Below are 20,439 nucleotides of genomic sequence, written 5' to 3'. Positions count from 1 at the left end.
CTAGAACGTGCTGGCCTCTCCCAACAGCTAAATAAAATAAGCAATCCCTGTTTACGTCTTTCCATAATTCTTTGCCTTTGCACTGAAATTTTTGTTTGCTATTTTTTTCCTTTTTCATCACCTTGTTCTCCATATTTGTTTTTCCTATGCCTGGAATATCCTGACCTTGTTCCAATGATTCATTCAACATACTCATTTTCCCCCCAGAAATTTTCCTTGCTGCCCTATGACAATGTTCACTAAGGGCAGTGTTTTCAGTGTTCTCAGAAAGCAATATGGATAGCTTAGAGCAGAAGACAGTGGTCTTTGCCTATAAACTCAGGCAAATCATTCAATCTCCCTCACCTTAAATTTGTAAAATGGGGTAATGATAAGAATAGGGGAGAGGATTACATTAATACATTGCCACTTAGAATAATGCCTGGCATATCAGAAGCACTGTTAAAATGTAAACTATTATTTTATTACTAAAACTATTTTACTACAACAATAAGAACAAACAAAAAGTTCATGTAATAATTACTTCATGATGTACAATGCATTCTGATATCTTTTACATTTTATATTGTTTTGAAAAAAAATTTGATTGTGACCCACTAAAAAATTTGTATGCATCATTATTGTTTCTCAAACTACCATTTGAAAAACAAAGTCTTGGACTGTAAGTCCTAAGCCACAAAGATTTTAGGGATGTGTGAGGAATATAGAATACCCAGATATAATACTTGGCACTTTTGACAAGCATTTGTTTTTCTTTTTCAAATGGGATTCCCTTTTTTACATTCCAAGTCCATTGTATAGCATCACTTCTTCCTGTGGGCACAGATTTTTTTTTTTTTTATTAAATCCTGCACAAATAACAGTAACAGCAATGATAAAATTGTCATCTTCCCAAAGTTTCCATGTCCCAAGATAGATAACTGAATTGCAGAAGTGCTAGTGTCCTGTAAAAGATTATCTTAAAAAGAGAAGTAAGCATTTGCTCTACGACTTCAGCAATGCCATGAAGGTTTAGATAACTAAAGAACACAGTGTATACTGAGTAGTTAGGTACTAGGTACTTTGCTCCCTTCACTCCCACCCCCCACCAAAAAAAAAGAACCATAACCAATGGAATGGCAGATTTTCATGACTCTTTGTTGTATGTGTGTGTGAGTATGATAGAAGAAGTTATAAAAGGATAAATGAAGTATAAATGAAGTATAAATCACAGGTATAAATGAGGATAAATATTGCTTGGTAAACTTATACCTATATGTGTATCTGATAAAAAATTTATTTCTTACATGAAACAATTTTGAAATAAACTGTCTCAGACTACCTGACAAGTCTACGGGTAGATCCCAAGAAGGCCAATTAGGGGTCAAGTTCCACTAGTCTTGGGACTATCTTTTCTTTCCCATTGATTTCTCTTACTCTCTCTAAATTCAATCAAATGAAAAGTCTAGGCAATAGTATTCTAACAGAGTGGAGGAGTACTTGTAAAAATAATTATAATAAAATATTAATAACAAAAAACAAAAATTGGTTGTAGTTAATCTGGCCAGTTGGTGCCCTGCAGAAATTTGTGGAACAGATATTGAACTTACTGGAGTTCAGAAAGGGGACCCTTGGTACAGAAATGGCCCTCTGTGAATTATGTATCCTCTCAAAAGACATGTTCTCTAGCTTAATCCGTATTTCTGTGGGTGTCATTCCATTGTAAATATGACTTTGCAAATGTTCAGGGGAGTTGAAGTGTGGACCATTTGTCTTTGAAGGTCTTATTTAGGTGTAGCCAACTGAATCATGATGGGCCTTGATATGCATTACTGAAGGCCTTATAAACAGAGCTGGAAGTCACACAGCCAGAAAGGAGAGGACTGAAGATAGAAGGAAGAGATGCAAGCCAAGGAAACCCAAGGACTGCCGGCAATCAGCACCAGCATGTTACTGACCCTGAGAAGAAGTAAGCCTTGCTGATAACTTAATTTGGAACTTCTAACCTCAAAAGAGTGAGCTAATAAATGTTTGCTGCTTAAGCCAACACATTGTGTGGTATTTGTCAGAGAAACCAGGTTTTCTAGTTTGCTAGCTGCCAGAATGTGATATACCAGAAACAGAACAGCTTTTAAAAGGGGGAATTTATTAAGTTGCAAGTCCACACTTCTAAGGCTGTGGAAATGTCCCAATTAAAGCAAGTCTATAGAAATGCCCAAATGAAGGCACCAATGAGAGGTTACCTTCACTCAAGAAAAGCCAATGAAGTTCAGGGTTTCTCTCTCAACTAGAGAGGCACATGATGAAAATGGCAATGTCTACTAGCTTTCTTTCCAGGCTTCTTGTTTCATGAAGCTGCCCCTGGGGAGTTTTCCTTCTCCATTTCCAAAGGTCTCTGGCAGCATGAGCTCTGTGGTTCTCGTACCTCTCCAAAATGTTTTATCTTCTATAGGATTCCAGTAAACTAATCAAGACTCACCTGGAATGGGTGGAGTTGCATCTCACTCTATCAAAGGTTAACACCCACAATTGGGCAAGTCCCATCTTCATGGAGATAATCTAATCAAGTTTCCAACCTACACTGCTGAATAGGATTAAAAGAAACAGTAACCTCCACAAATAGATCAGGATTAAAACATGGCTTTTCTAAGGTACATAATCCTCTCAAACTGGCACAGCAAGTAAATGAAGCACCATTTTAAAAGGCTGAGTTAGAGTCTGAAACCCTTGACAAAGCATTCTGCTCTCACAGAGGCTCAGCCTCAGGTCCAAGAAACCTAGGCAAAAGGGAGACAAATCAGGTAAGTGAGAGATCACAGCTAGACAGAAGTCAACTGTAAAACGTGCTCCTCAGTGCCTTCCATTTTCATTGTCCCCTGCACTAAAGACAAAAGATTATTTAATTCCATGGATGCAACTTCCTGCTGACTATATGTACCCCAGTGATCAGCATTTCCAGTCATAATGGAGCATTTTTCTGCCCTTTCTTGGAGAGTGTTACGTATGTTCTTTGTTCAGTATTGCAGATGCCAAGACAATATATGATCTTAAGATAAGAGCCCAATTTCCCTTAAAATTTTGTCTAATGTCTTAAGTAGTACCATGTTTTTCAAATATTCTTTGTCCATGACTATCACAGCTATATTCTGCTTTTAAACCACAAAAAAATGGCCTTCATCGCCTAACAAGATAGATTCAAATAAGCAGCCAACCAACAAGAATTAAAATGTAGAACTTGTTTGAAATCTAAATATAGGCATGGAGTCAGATACAAATAACCAATTTGTTTGTTCACTCAGGTCACACAAGTCCTGGTGAATTCTTCTGGAATGCTGGATAGCAGGCTTGTCAGTCAGAATAGATTGAGCCTTGTCAAATAATAATTGCTAAATCTCAGTGATTTGCACACCAAAAGTCTATCTCTTGCTCAAGCAATATGTCCAACCCAGGTTAGCAAGGGTTTCGGCTCACTGCTCTTGTGGATCTGGGCTGACAGAGGACTCACCTTGACATACACTTCCATGATTAATGCAGCCTAGAAAAGAGAGCATGTCAAATTGTTTAATGCACCCACCTGCTCACATTTTATTGGCAAAATCAAGTCACAGTGTCACATCTAGCTTCAAGGGGATGTGGAAATGCAAAGTCACTATGTGCCTATAGGAGAATGGAAAATACTTAATAAACAGCCCTAATGAATGCCACTTTCCTTACCTTTCATATTATTTGGTGACCATGACCTGCTCATTGACATTGCATTTCAGTTTCTACTTTACATTCATTTGCTGAACTAGTTTATACTCTCATAACCTTTCAAGTAGATTCTAGAAAGTCCTTTTCATTCAGCCCAATAACCCTGTACCTTATAATTCAGCCATCCTGAATTACTTACAGACAAATACATCTTATTTCAAACCTTCATGCCTTTTATCAGATTTTTCCCCTCTGTTATTTTCTCTACCTGAAATCCCCCATCCCCCCTTCCATAGCAATCTCAAATTTTATGTCTTTTATAAAAGCTTCCCAGAAAGCCCTATCTACTATATAATATGGTTGTACTAACATTTTTTCCATGTATTTTAATTACAAGAACTTGAATCTCCTTAACTGCATTTTTTGATAGGCTTCACATCATTTTTAACAAGAATATAAGCTCTCTGAAAGTAAGAATCATTATTGTGGAAAAGCCATGAAATGTATCATTAGATCACTTCATATGCCAAGGTTTATGCCCCCGTCATTTTAATCTTTGTGCCTTTAGTGCTAAAATACTGTCAGAACTCAATAAGTCCAAATGAATCAGTTAATTTGCACAAAGAAATAAAAATGACAAGCATTCCTGTTATCCAATCCTTGCTAGAAGGAAAAGTTATTTAAAAACAATCAAGAGGGCCACGGTGGCTCAGCAGGCAAGAATGTGTAGAATTCTAAGTGTAGAATTGGAAAAAAGAGAACTGAAGGACATTTAGGAACATTATCATAATACCATAGTGTTTTTTCAGTATTCTCTTTGTCACACTCACTAGATATACATATCCATTGTGGCTCTCTTGGATGATGTGGTTTATAGACTGAGTTTGATCCTTTTCTAAAACCTTTTAGAATGCTATTCTTTTAATACATTATCGCAGTATTCAATCAGTTGCCCAGTTCCCCACTTTTACAATCTTCTACAATTCCCAAAGTTGTGACTTTCACTTAGAGTCCACTTAATGAGCCTACTTACTTCTTGGTATTTCCCATGAAAGCATCTTAACCTCATCAGAGATAATGAAGACAGGACCCTTCACCCTTAGAGTAGCAACTTTAGTAATTTATCCTCAGGGATCAGAACCAGAAGCTTTGCCCTCACTGGTCATGTGTGGATTTATCCTCAGTGGTAAGAACTAATGTCTTGGTACTTAGATTAGAGAACTCTCACGGGTGCATATGTGTGTACTGAAGATGGAAGGTGTGTGTCTATTTGCTCTCAGTATTCTGTCCTTTTAATCACTTGCCATTTGCTTTAGTACTATCAGGCAAAAAAAGAAGAGCCTGTGTTTTGGAATGCACTCTCTTTCCTTGGGGTCCTGCTTCCTTATAGTGTGAGAAATTTCAATATTAAGCTATAACATTATAATCACAAACACAAGAATAGCTTAAACTAATTAATAATAGCTCAAACTAATAAGTCAAACAAATTATACCTGCTTTGCTTATTCCAAATACCAAGTATATTTATTTGGCTCTTATAAATTAGGAATTTCTATTGTACAAGAATATAATTTTCCAAATCCATACTCTCATATTTCATACTTTACAGTCTTATTTAAGATTAAGAATAACTGTTACTGGCACAATAATAATAGTGATGATAATAATGACAATAATAATATTTATCATTGGCTATTTTTTCATCCAAAATATGTGCTCTCAGGAAACACCACCTAAAATCTCACTAGAGGTGACTCATTGTTTTCATGCTGCTATTGAGATAAATTGAGTTCCTTGTAGCTCTGTGTGGGTGTCTAAAATAAGATCTCAAGCAATAAGCGAAAGTCTGTTCCAGAGAAACATGAAATATCACTTTAGACTTCTAACAGGAGGAAAGTTTTGGAGTCTTTTTTTTTCCCCTTTACTAAAACTATACTTTCTTTACAACTGTTGTTCAATGATAAATCCAACTATAGATTAGGCTCTCTTTTCAGAACCTCATGACAGATACGCCAATGAAATTGGAAACATTCAAAGTTTCTGTCTAAAACTTGTTTTTCTGTATGTTGTCAGACCTGTCCCCTATGTACTTGAGAGTATATGAATTTTGTATACTGGAGGACACTAGCAAAACATACTGGCTGCCTAATAATGATTTGAATATCTTCTTCATTCCTAATAGAACCTAAATTTTCAGGTGTTCTCTTCCTCCGTGTGCCTCATGGAAACTGACTTCAGGCCCGCCTTAGTTGGAGTATCGTGAGTAGAGTAAAGTCATGTTGCTCCTATTACCCGTAACTATAACCGGTTTGGGGGAGAGGAAAGCATGTCTTTATGTCTTTATTGTGGTCACAAAGCTAGGTCTTTACAAGTCTTCAGGGAAAGGTTTCCTTGCTCTTAAGAAAACAACATGGAAATAAGTAGTTATTTTCAGCCTTTACTTACTTTTTTTTTTTTTTTTTTTTTTTAAAGACAGAGAGAAGGAAGGAAGGAAGGAAGGAAGGAAGAAAGGGAAACATCTTTAAACATTTTCTTGTTTTATTGTATTTTGTTTTTCCGTTTTTTGTTACATGGGCTGGGGCCGGGAATCGAACCGAGGTCCTCCGGCATAGCAGGCAAGCACTTTGCCCGCTGAGCCACCGCGGCCCGCCCCTTTACTTACTTTTTGATGCCAAGATCTGCTGTAGAAGCAGACACACATGAAGGGAAGCCTGAGGGCTGCAGAACAAAGAAATGGAAGAAATCAAGTCCTAGAGGACATTAATGAACTGTTGATTAGGCCACAACTAGGGTCTGCCTTCTTCTTTTCCTGACCTTCAGCTATGTGGGGGAGAATATCTCTTACTTATTAACGTACTTTTGATTAGATTCAAGGACTATTTATTCCTGTCTCACTGATTTTGCCCTACTTCTAGTTGCTTCTGATCACACATAGAATCATTGAGATAATTTTAATTCCTCCGTGGTTTATTTAGGGTTGTCAGATAAAATTCAAGACAATCAGTTAAAATTGAATTTTAGATGAACGGTAAATAATTATTGTAGCATACTTATGCCTCATATAATGAATGTTAAAGACATTCTAACACTAAAAATTATTCATCGTTTATCTTAAATTCCAATGTACCCAACAAGCCTATATTTTATTGGTTTAATCTTGTGACCATAATTCTATTAGCACAATATTAGAAAGAAGAATTTTTTTTTTTCACGTGTGGTCTGAGAATTGAACCTGGGACTCCCATATGGAAGGCGAGCATTCTACCACCAAACCACCCATGCACCCTTAAAATAAGAGTTTTAAAAGTTGCTTTTCAATAGAGCAGTAGGATATAGCATCAAATAAAATATGTGAGATTTGATGAACAGGCATCTGATGATGGGAAAAACCCTAATTCAAATCTTAATTCTTAAATATAGATAACATGAATAGTTGAAGTGCATAGGTACAAAAAGCCTGTTCTATTATCAACAGGTACATTATCATTGAAATAAGCTAAAAGAAAGGGAATTTCTTTCAACACCAATCTTGCATTATGACCCTTTAAAATGTGCTTGTGAAAAGCTTTACTAAGAAATCAACTCTAAGTTCTTGTTTTCTATCCAGGACCATAATTCTATTCAGGTAGATCTCTGGATTCCAGATCCTCAGATATGAAGTTTAGCGTCTGTATCAATTGGACATGATTTCTAAATTTATAATGAGGTGAGATTAGTGAAGGAATTAACTGGTTTATCCTACTTGAAAAAGTACATTGGAATTTGACTATAATGTTCTAGATTTGAGGCTAAAAGATTTGCATGATTTTAAGCAATGTCCTTAACTTAAAATTCTTAAGGTCTAAACAGAGAAATGTCTTATTTTCCACATAGAATTTTTTTGTGAGTGTATAAGCACTTCACAAATGTTTAGTCCTAGTAATATATGTTAGCATTACTAATACTACAATTAAAATAGTTTCCATAAAAATCTTCAGCTAAAGAATTCTAATTCTGGGGGCATTCTCATATTAAATTCCACAAGCATTTTATTTCAACTTCTCTTATATGTCTTGCAAAGAATCCATTTTGCACCATGATTCTCCTCTAAAAATGTCTACTTCTTTTGTACCAAATCTGATTATCAAGCTGTTCTGGGATGCAGATGCTCTCACTGGCAGGCAACTGGGTTTTATTACCTCTGCAGCTACCTTTCCAAAGAGCAAATATGGACCTGTTCATTCTATATCAAAGACATGATTTGGAAGCTTCTTCTCAAATTTGGCAAGTAAGGATTATTCAACCTCTGTACATTTGATTATTTTGACTTTCATATTTCTCTGTAGAAATCTGTAGAACTCTACATAGTTTCATCTAAGTAATTCTTCTGCCATGGGGAAAGTAAATGAGAGTAAATGGAATGAGTTATTAAGTTCATTATCAGCCTTGATTATTTTAGAATTAAAAACGTGTACCACCTAAAAGCTAAAAAAATTCTGACATCTTTCCAGAGAAGGTTATAGAAAGAAATGTTTATAAATTGTTAATCAGGATAAACACATTCCAATCAAACACATACAAATTTTAATTGTTCTTTAAAACTCATACTTTTAAGATGTTGCCCTAGTAAATGATTATCTTCTAATTATACAATTGTTCTTGCTGCAGCACTTCAGATTCCAATCAAGACTGTTATGAAATGAAGAAACAGAACAAAATGAAATATCCTTATGAACACAAAATACATCTATGTTAATGCAACTATGCCTGCATTATTTCTAGGACCCTTTCTCTTACAAAAGAGAAGCATTGATATATTTCAACAGTATTCACATAGGAACTTGATTCTATGTGCTACAATGTTATGTGGTCCTTTAGTGAGAAAAACTAACACAAACTGTGCCTTAAACTACATCTCTGATCACATAAGAAAATTCAATAACAAGTATTTTACCCATTTTAAATTTCCTGAATTTAGCATACAAACATATTTTGACTCCAGTTATGTGTCAGGCAAAACTTTGGGCACAAGTACCAGAAAGAAGTATGAGATATCCTATCTTACATTTGGGGCCTCCATCTAAGGGATGATATCAAATTTCTATAATCTGGGAATAGAGTCACCGTTATTGTTTGTTCATTTTTGTTCAATTTTCTCTGACAAAGAAAAGATCTGAAATCAACTCAATTCTGGTGATATAGTTATTCTTTCTGGGTTTATGAATAGCTTGATTTTTATGTAAAGTAATTCTTTATTACATAGTCAGGTATTGATATTTAGGTCAATTTTTAAATATTGTATGCATATTGTAAGAAAATGTCAAGGAATAGAAACAATTAAAAAAGTGTTTGGGTTTCACAATTACAGGGCTCTCAATGGAATCCTTAGATATGTCCTTCTTGAAGAAAAGAAATATTATGCTTGTGGTGGTTGGAGATATATGTACAATGAACATCATGTTCTTAAAGCAAAATCACTCTTGTGGGCATGAACTCATTGTAAGTGGGACCTTTTGAGAAAGCTACTTCAGTTAAGGTGTGACTCACTTCATTCAGGTGGGTCTTCACCCTTACTGGAGTCCTTTACAAATGGAATAAATACTGAGAGAGAGAGAAAGCCACAGAACCCAGGAGCTAAAAGCAACACGAAGAAGTGAAGGAAGAGGCCAGTAGATGCTGCCATGTGCCTTGTCATGTGGCAGAGGAGTCAAGAATCACCAGCAGTCAATCTTTGTGAAGAAAGCATTGCCTTGATGATGCCTTGATTTGTACATTTTTCTCAGCCTCAAAATTGTAAGCTAATAAATTCCCACTGTTGACCCAACCCATTCCATGGTATCTGCTTTCAGTAGCCTAGAAAATAAAACAATGCTGGAAAGCATTATATTACATAGTTGTCATGCAACCAGTGCAGCCGACAGTTATATATAATTTGGGCAATCCCTAAAAGCAATTGGGGTGGCTCTGCAGAACTTTGTTTCTTGCATTCCTAAGCCACATCAAACCAGATTCTTTTCAGGAGGCCTGGAATGGCATACGTTTTCCATCCTTAAAGAGATTTTGAAGCGGTTCTGTCACAATTGTCAACTTTTTTTGACATTTAGAAATGATTGAGTTAGAGTGTTAAGACCATGGCCAGATTCTTTTCACCCATGGATTAGCATCATTGTTTATTATTCCATGATTAAGACACCTGAAATCTCTGTTTAGAGATCAAATTCTCAAGGAGAAAATATAATATCAAGAGAGAAAGAAGGAATTTCAAATAAAAATGAGGCTAATACAGATTAATGCAATGCAGAAATATGCACAATGAAGTGAGGCAGTAAAAACGGCAGGTTTGGGAAAGAAAAAAGAGAGAGAGCCATTTTGAATTTAATTGGTATAAGAAGCCTATTAACTTCCAAAGAAATCATGCTATAGGTAGTTGTCACATGATGCTTACCTCCTAATTGTCATACAGTGCAGTAGAGAAGAAAAGGAAATAGGAAAATGTGTATATGTTTTCTTATTTTGCAATGGAAAATTTACACTGGAAACTAATGAGATTGGTTACCTACAAGAGATGGGTAAGAACAGGATGGAAGAAATGAGAGAAAGTCACATATTTCTAAGTATATTTTTTCAACAGTTGAATTTTGCAGATTTGCTAATATTTTACATATTTAAAAAATACATAAAATCAACCAAGGTGAGAGAGAGGAAAAAAACTCTAAAATAGAATATAAATAAAAACAAATGAATTTTTCCATATTTAAAAATAATAATAAAACCACAATGAAGGAGAAAATAAGAAATAACCCAAGTAACTTAGGAACATAGTACTTTGGCTATGCACCTTTAGTTTACAGACCTCAAGACTCAAAACCAAATACTGAAGTTCAGTTAGTATTTACTATTGAAATTGTATGGGTTAGCAATCTTGAAACCAGCTGGTATCCATTGTAAGGGAGATAAATTGAGGATAATTGAGAGCCAACTTTTTAATTGAAGAAATGGAAATATAGAAAAGTGTAAGACTAAAAAAAGCTCTGTAATGGTTGATACGAATTTGAGGAATCAGCCTAAACTCATGAAAATCCAGGAGTTAAGGTTAATACTTCTAATTTGCACATAGGTAGATAGATTAGATAGATGAGAATATGTATGTATATATCTATGTATATGTGTGTGTTTATATATGTATATATAATATTATGTGTATATATGTATTTGTGTACATTTTATATGAAAGTATATGTGTGTATGTATACATATATATACACACATATGTGTATATAGCATATTTTTATATGTAATATGTATACACACACATATTTCCTAGCTCTGTCTGCTAAAAGAACCTAGCAGCAATGACATCCCAGTAGTAATGAGCAATGAAATCAGATCTTAGTTCTTAATGCAATGGTTTATTAAAAGGGTCCAGGGCTCCTTGTAGAAATGATTAAATTCATGGTTGGGTTAGGGAAAGTGAAAAAATGAGCTTGCACAACAATTTTGATCCAGAAAATAATAAAGTGTTAAAAAAAATGAGGTTGAGTCCAGTGTGGGAGGAGGCATGCAGGCCTCACCACTGTGTGATCAGTGGTCCCAGAAACAGAATGCAGAAGAGCCATCTGTGAGGACATTTTACTGTGTAGTGTCCCAACAGGTAGTCAAGATTGGGCAGCGACAATAAGATAAATCCTGCCGACCTGTGGGCCCTGTGGCTGCAGGACAACCAAGTGAGATTACCTTCATCTGACAGTCTGGTTTGGTACCTCCCACAGTGGGCTGAGTCCATCTGATATTCTGTGCCTGATTGGAATTTGTCCCAAGAGGTCTCATGCTTTCACTCCCATGACCCCAAGACAGTTATACTAGGACTCACAACAACTCGTCTTTCAGCCTGACGTTTCTCAGCTAGAAGTGGGCCCCAGAGTATCCTGTGGAACTATAGAAAACAAATGGACAGTAGCAGGAGATTCTGATTTATGGGGTCTGGAGTGATTCTGATCACTCAGGCTGATTCTGCTATGCACCTTGGCTTGTGGACTGTGTTTAATCTCACTGGGCCAACAATGAAGTTAAAGAAAGAGCATAATCTTCAGTTTTGGGTTCCCATCTAGCTTATCTTTGCCTGGAGCCCAGTAAAGAATTCCTCAAAAGGGCTCACAAAGGGAAGATGGTAGAATAGGAGAGGCAGAATTAACTTCTCCACTATGGAATAACTAGAGAAAAGGTAGAAAATGACCAGGATAGCAGTTCTAGGGCACAAGTGACCAAAGTGGTACTTCCACATTATATTGGGAGGATCTGGATGAAAAAACAAACAGAGAAAATACAACTGAGAGTACGGCATGAGTTTATTCAATTGTGCCCACACCTGGGGCTGGCTGTTATGCAGGGGCTGCAACAGTTGTAGGAAGAATGCCACACTCCCATCTCCACAGCCAGTTTGGAGTCATCTCTTAGTCCCACAGCCAGGAGCTCCCATGGAGGAACCTGGGAAACAGCAGACTTGTTTTATTGACACAGAGATACCTTGTGGCAATGCCCACTGCCTACCCCGCAATCTCGCAATCCTGAGGTAGGCTGCTGTTGGTACTTGATTTTAGGGAGACTGGGAGGTCCTCCGCTTGGAAGGAGAGGGGATGCAGAGAAGAAGCCAATATGACAATTGGCTAGCAAGACAGACATTCCGAGTCTTGCTGCCTCTTTCCTTTCTCCATGGAGGCCCAGGGCATTCACATTGTGCGTAGGCAGAGAGGCAGGGATAAGGGAGAGAGTTGCATTGTAGCACCAGGAGCTCCTTCCACATGCCAAAGGCCCATGGGTTCATGCTGTCCTGGACACAGCAGGTCAACAAAAAACAGGGCACCCCTGGGCTAGCTGTGGGCTGGGCAAGAAGAGTCTCTCAGTCCCACAGCCTGAGGTCAGTCCACATGGGAGCCTGGAAATCATGAGACCTATTATGTCCACAAGTGTATTCTCTGCTAAGTTGCAAAGTGCCCAGTCCTCACCCCTGGGGCCGGCAGCTTTCAGCACACACAGAGACCTGCTGCATTGCTCAGGCTTTGGTCTGGACCCTGCCCGGCCCACTGCTGCAGTTGGGAAGAAGTGGGTTTAAGGGAAAGAGGTGGCCCAAAAGCACCATCTTCTGGGAAAATGGGGGAAGTGCACTATGGCAAAGTGCTTATCTGCCTGCTCTTCAACATATTTCCAAATAGACTTGCATCTCTCATAGGAGGCCTTGGGCTTGATCTGGCTGGGAATTACCAACAAACCAAATGCCAAAGGAGACCTTCAACACAGACCCAAGAAACTGAAATCTTAGGTGAGTGAGGAAAATCAACTTTCAATATCAGGATAATCAAAATCCAAGAAGGGGGTGCAAGGGCAGTTCAGAGATAAAATATGTGCCTGCCATGTGGGAGAACAGGGTTTGATTCTTGGTCCATGAACTTCCTAAAAAACAAACAGATAAGCAAAACAAACAAAAAGTCAACAAATGGTGCTGCAATAACAGAATACTCACATGGAAAAATAATGAAATGTGACCTCGCCATACAGCATACAAAAAAAAGGGACGAAAGAGCTAAAACCAAGATTTAACTGAACTGAAGAAGCACAAGAAAGAACAGCAAACTAATCCTAAAGCAAGCAGAAGAAAAGAAACAACAAAGATCAAAGCAGAAATAAATGAATTGGAGAACAAAGATGATAGAATCGATAAAACCAAAAGTTGGCTCTCTGAGAAGGTCAACAGATTGACAACCCCCTGACTAGACTGACAAAATAAAAAGGGAGAAGATACAAACAAACAAAATCAGAATGAAAGGAGGGATCATTTAATGAACGTTGAAGAAATTTTTTAAATTACAAAAAGATTCAATCAGCAACTGTATGCCAACACACTAGACAATTTAGCTATAATGAACAATTGCTTAGAAACAAACAACCCACCTACATTGACTAGAGAAAAAATAGATGACCTCAAGAAACAGTCACAAGTAAAAAGACTCCATCAGTCACCATAAACCTTCAGACAAAGAACAGCCGAGGGCCAGATGGCTTCACAGAGGAATTTTACCAAAATACCGTCCTGCTCAAACTCTTCCAAAAAATGTGAAGGAAAAAGAACACTGCCTAACTCATTCTATGAAGCTAATGTCACCCTAAAACCAAAATCTGATAAAGATGCCACAAGAAAAGGAAACTGCAGGCCAATCTCCCTAATTAATGTAGATGCAAAAATTCTCAGCAACACACTTGCAAATAGAATCTAATGGGACATTAAAAGAACTGTACACCACAACCAAGTGGGGTTTATTCAAGGGTGGTTCAGGCATAGGAAAATGAATTAATGTAGCACTACACATTAACAAATCAAATGGGAAAAATGACATGATCATCTCGATTGATGCTGAAGAAACATTCAACAAAATTCAACATCTTTTTCTGATAAAAATACTTCAAAAGGTAGGAATCAAAGAAAGTTTCCTCAATATGATAGAGGGTATATGTGAAAAACCCACAGGCAGCATTGTACTGAATGGTGAGTGACTGAAAGCCTTTGCCTTTAAGATCAGGAATGAGACAAAGATACCCACCATCACCACTGTTAGTCAACACTGTGCTAGAAGTTCTGGCTAAAGCAATTAGGGAAAAAAAAAAAAAAAAAGAAATAAAAGGCATCCAAATAAGAAAGGAAAGAGTAAAATTCTCATTATTTTCAGATGACATGACCCCATATTTGGAAAATTCCAAGAAATATATAGCAAAGCTACTTGAGTTAAACAAATTCAGCAAAGTGGTGTGATACAATATAAACATGCAAAAATCAGTAGTGTTTCTATATATTAGTAACGACCTAACTGAAGAGGCAATTAAGGAAAAAATTCCGTTCATACAGCAACTAAAAGAATCAAGTATCTAGGAATAAAGTTAACCAAAAATGTAAGACTTGAACGCTGAAAATTACAAAACACCGCTAAAAGAAGTCAAAGGAGACATACATAGGTGGAAAGACATTCTGTTTTCATGGATAGGAAGACTAAATGTTGGTGGTATGTCAATTCTACTCAAATTGATCTACAGATTCAATGTGATACCAATCAAACTTCCAGCAACCTATTTTTCCATGTGAGTATGCTGTAGACTTGGAAAAGCTGGTTATCAATCTTATTTGGAAAAGAAAGTGGCCTCAAATAGCCAAAACATCCTAAAAAGGAAGAATGAACTGAGAGGACTTAGACTTTCCAACTTTAAAGCTTATAAAGCCACAGTAGTCAAAACAGCATGTTTTTGGCACAAAGATAGACATATTGACCAACGAAATCAATTTGAGAGTTTGGAAATAGACCTTCAGATCTATGGTCAATTGATTTTTGACAAGGATTCCAAATCCACTGAACCGGAACAGAACAGTCTCTTCAATAAATGGGGCTGAGAGAAGTATATATCCATATCCAAGGGAATGAAAGAAATATATCTCACACCATATACAAAAATCAACTCAAAGTGGATCAAAAACCTAAATGTAAGAGCCAGTACTATAAAACTCCTAAAAGAAAATATAGGGAAACCTTTTCAAGATGTAGTGATAGGAGGTAGCTTCTTAGACCTTATACCCAAAGCACATGCAACGTAAGAAAAAAGCCAATAAATGGGAACTCCTCAAGACTGAACACTTCTGTGCTTCAAAAGACTTTATTAAAAAGGTAAAGCAACAGCCAACTGAATGGGAGAGAATACTTTGAAATTATATATCTGATAAGGGTTTGGTATCTAGTATATATAAAGAAATCCTGCAACTCAGCAACAAAAACACAAACAACCCAATTATAAAATGGGCAAAAGATATGAATAGACATTTTACCAAGGAGGAAATACAAATGACTAAAAGGCACATGAAAAAATATTCATCTTCATTAAGTATTAGGGAAATGCAAATCAAAGCCACAATGAGATGCCATCTCCCACCCATGAGAATGGCTGCTATGAAACAAACAGGAACCTAAAAATGTTGGATAGGATGTGGAGATATTGGAACATTTATTTACTGCTGGTGGGAATATAAAATAATACAGCCACTATCGAAGGTAGTTTGGCAGTTCCTCAGGAAACTAAACATCAAGTTGCCCCCTGATCTGGCAATTCTGCTACCTGGAATATACCCAGAAGATATAAAAGTAGCGTCATGAACAGATATTATCACACTGATGTTCATAGTGGCATTATTCACAATTGCCAAAAGATGGAAACAACCCAAGTGTCCCTTAACAGATAAACGGATAAACAAAATGTGGTGTATACAAATGATGGTCTATTATTCAGCCATAAGAAAGAATGATGCCCCAAACCATATAGCTACATGGATGAACCTTAAAGACATAATGCTGAGTGAAATAAGCCAGACACAAAAGCACAGTATTGTATCATTTCACTAATATGAACCACCTAGAAAATGCAAACTCAATAGTGCCTTATTGAAAGTGAATTTGATTGAAAGGTATTGTTTTTAAAGTCATGTATCTCACCAATTAGCTGCAAATATAAATAAATTCATGCATGAACAATTGCAAATGCAGACACCTGTGCAAACAGTTAATAATAGAGTGGTATATGGTTAAAATAATCTATTCCATTCTATGGACTATATTTAACAGCATCACCTTAAAAGTGTTAAAAAATACCACACCAATACTAAGGGTAAATAATTGTATGAGATAAGGGATATGGGGTATTTTGAGTTTTCCTTTTTGTGTGTGTGAGTTTCTATTGTTATTTTTTCTTTTGGAGCAATGAAAATTTCCTAAAATTGAGAGTGAAGATGATTGCACGGCTAAGTGAGGATACCATTTTATAACCATCATAGTAATAATTGAATCAGACAATCACCAATGGATATTAAAACCAGTATGTGAAAGTACTTGAAGAATATGATATTTTTGTGAGCTGAATATGATAATTTTGTGTGGCTGAATCTTCCTGTGTATTTCTTATTAATTCCAAGTGAAATATGGTAAATATTCAGTGAAAAAGTCCTGGCAGATACAAACTAATCAAGATATCAAAAGTTAACATTATAATGGGACAAGAAGACATCATGCACCCTCTGATAATCTGCCTTGAGAAGAATACATCACTTACATAATATGCCTGTCTGAAAAGCAGAATCTGAACTTAATTTTGAAGAAACATCAGGTAATTTAATTGAGGAGCATCCTAGCAAAGAATTGGGCTGTCCTCTTCAAAAATGTCATAGTCATGACAAAGATTGAAGAACTGTTCCAAACTGAAGGAGATCAAAGAGACAAGACAATTAAACACAATGCACTATTCTGGACTGGGTCATGGACTTGGAAAGAAATTTCCAAAATCCCATTATTGAAACAATGAACAAAATTGATTATATACTAGGGGCAAGAAACACATGATGTATCTGTGTCTTGGTTTTCCAGGGCTGCTATAATACTATACCACAGACCAGGCTGTTATAATAAGGTACCACAGACTGGCTGACTTAAACAACAGCAATTTATTGTTCCCTGGTTCTGTAAATTAGAAGTCTGAGATCAAAATTTTGGCAGGATAATGCTTCTTCTTAAAGGGGATGATCTGTTTCTTGCCTCAGCCTTGGCTTCTGGTGAGTAGCCTGCAGTCTATAGCATTCCTTCACTTTATAGCATTCCTTCCCTTGTGACAGCATCAGTCTGCCTCTGTCATATGAGGTAACTCTCTCTCTCTCTCTCTTTCTCTTTCTTGCTAGTGTGTCCAAATGTCTCCACTTTTAAGACACCAGTCACATTGGATTAGGGGTCCACCTTAATTCTGTTCGACCTCATCTTAACTAATAACATCTTTAAAGATCTTATTTGCGAATAAATTCACATTTACAGAAATGGGGATTTGGACTTGGAAACCCAATTCAAACCATAACAGCCAGTATGAAGTTTTCAGATTTTAGTAGCTGTACTATGCTTATAATAGAGAATGTTTTTATTTTATTTTTTGTCTTAAGGAATACACATTGAATTATTTAGGGTAAAATGGCATGATCTATCATTTATTTATTTACTCGCAAATGGTTTAGAAAACATACATGCTGAGAGAGACAGAGAGGGAGAGAAAGAATTATAAAGAAAAAGAAGAAAATGTTAATTGGTGAATCTGGGTAAAGAAGAGCTGGATGTCATTTATGTTATTCTTGAAGCTTTTCTATACATTTGGAATTATACCAAAATACAAAGTTACAAAAGCATTATTTTTACCTCTTACAATGACAGCTGGCTTCATGGGAGTGCAACCCGCACAGTCAGATTGGACTCATGTTCAGAAATGGTCCATTTTATTTAATGCTCTGCTGTTGCCACCTTGAAATTCTTAATACTTTTCTCTTTGAGCACTTATTTTGTAAGTTGTCAGATGGAATGATAGAGGAGAAAAGATATGTGCAAGATGTCTTTCCACTGTTCCTCATTTCTCTATTTACGTATAGTGTTCAAGATGCCCCAAGACAAGATAATTCCTGTGGATACACAATACAGGGAATTCAGGGACACTCAAGGCAAGTACGAGGTAAATATATTACCTGTACAACCTAGCAAACTGGAAAGGCAATGCTTTCCATATGAACCAGATCCTGCTTCAGATACACAAAGAAGCCAAACGGCATTGTAAGACATTCACAAACAACCAACGAACCCTATCATAACTTTTCTTACTGATGGTATTTCCCTGTATCAACCACTTATCCTGAAAATAACATTGAAGAAAAAGGAAAGATAGGACAATTCATGCATCCTTTTTCTTTCAATCCTTCCTTACTCATCAATAAGCTGATGGTGGAGTGTTGGTCAAGAAGTGATATAAAACTATTGAATTAGTTTTGTGCTACATTTCCATTATTCTGATAAGAACAAAATACACCTGTATGTGTGAACTTCTAAATACGAATTGTGAAATTTCAGTGCTTCTGAATTCAAGTTAAATGCTCTTCCTTTTGCATTTAAAACCAGCACTAAACAATATAAATGTAAACAGTAAAAGTCATGCTGATATAAAATATTTCAATTTGTATATACTTAGAAAAACATCCAAAAGAGCAAATATACTGCACCCTAACAAGGCAAGAGAGAAAATGCAAGGGAAAAAAATCTGTGTTTTTCAATACCTTCAATATCAATTTTTTTCCTGCTTTTTGAACAAGTGGCCTCACATTTTCATTTAGCCCTGGGCCCTGCAAATGATGTAGCCAATCCTGCTCAAAATTGTCTGAAGTTGCGATTTTAATCCTGAATATTTAAGATTTAGCAACATTTAAAACAAGCTTTTTAACTGATTTAGAGCTGGCTGAATAATTATAAAGTGGCCGCGCAATGTGTGTTCACTTTGACGCTGTGCTCTTAAGGTGCTGAGTTTGCACAATCAGACTTTCCTCACTAGTTGGTGTCTGTTGCATTGTGTCAGGATCTCATTCTTGTTTCTCTGTCACAGACAACCTGGTTCTTCTGTTTAGCTTCAAACATTGTACAAAGGTGTATGTCTTAGAATTAGCAGAGAATTAATAAATGCTCATGGAAAATGTTCATTTTTAGCATTCACAATGTAGCAAGCAGCACATAAAACCTGGATCCAATGTAGATGAGAAAACCCAGGGGAGGGAAACAGTTATTTTTATCCCTTTTCATAAGTAAGATATGGGCACACAGAAATGGAAGGTCACACAACTGACAAACTGCAGAGCCAGTAATCAAACTTACCATATAGTAAGAAAAGGACATCTGTTTGTATAGAGCAGCTGAGGGGGCTAAATTAAGAACTGAGAGTAGAAATTTTGGGGAGAAATATTTTAGCTAGAGGAGGAAACCCAGGAAGTGGGTGACTTAACCATTTGTTGCCTGAGGAACCACCGAAAGACCACTGATGGACCAACACTCTCTTAAAGCTGTTCGTAAATAGAATGCATTTCTCTCACAGTTATCAGTTTACTGTCACTAATAACCATAATAGAAGCAGATCTGACCACATTTTGCAAGAACAGTTTTTAGAAGTGGTAATGTAGTTTATAGTCTAAAAGCAAGGATATTTATAGAAAAAGAATTGAGATTGATTTCTATTTCAGCATTTGATAATTGTGAGACTTTAGGAAATTACCTAACTTCTCCAAGACTAGGGTTCTCATCTGTGAAATGGGCATAATAATAATGTAACATGCGGGATGTTGTGAAGATTAAATGAGGCTATATATGAAGCACCTAACTCAGTGCCTTGTCAACGTTGATAGAGAGTCAATGCTCACGAATGGTAAAAATTATTGGTTTGTTGTGCATGTGTGTGACAAACATAGGAAGAAGAACGGATTTTCACTGCAATTATTAGATTGGACAAGACGTTGTTAGAATGATCTTATAATTATGAATTTATATAGGAAGTGATTCAATAGCTGGAAGTAAAAATTTGGCAGGAAACCAAAGGCAGATGTAAAGATTTGGCAGGAAACCAAAGGCAGATATAAAGATAGATTTAAACTGCTATTCCAGAAATAGTCAGAATAAAGGCAGGATTCGATACCAAACACAATATTTCAGGATACCTCAGGGAGATGCTTCTATACCATAAGAGGTGGAGGGAGGTTGGCAATTATGTGTCGTTACCAGGAGATACCTTCCGGTTTGGTAGTCACTAGATGCCTATTGCTGCTTCCATTTTTTTATCCTCCTATTATTCCAACTATTCTCCATGTGCCAGTAAAACCTTACTTATTACTTGAGAGATGTGTAATAAAAATATTACACAAAAGCA

The sequence above is a fragment of the Tamandua tetradactyla genome, chromosome 10 (assembly GCF_023851605.1).
Source record: "Tamandua tetradactyla isolate mTamTet1 chromosome 10, mTamTet1.pri, whole genome shotgun sequence".
NCBI classification, from domain to species: Eukaryota; Metazoa; Chordata; class Mammalia; order Pilosa; family Myrmecophagidae; genus Tamandua; species Tamandua tetradactyla.
Note: the sequence above shows the minus strand (reverse complement) of the source record.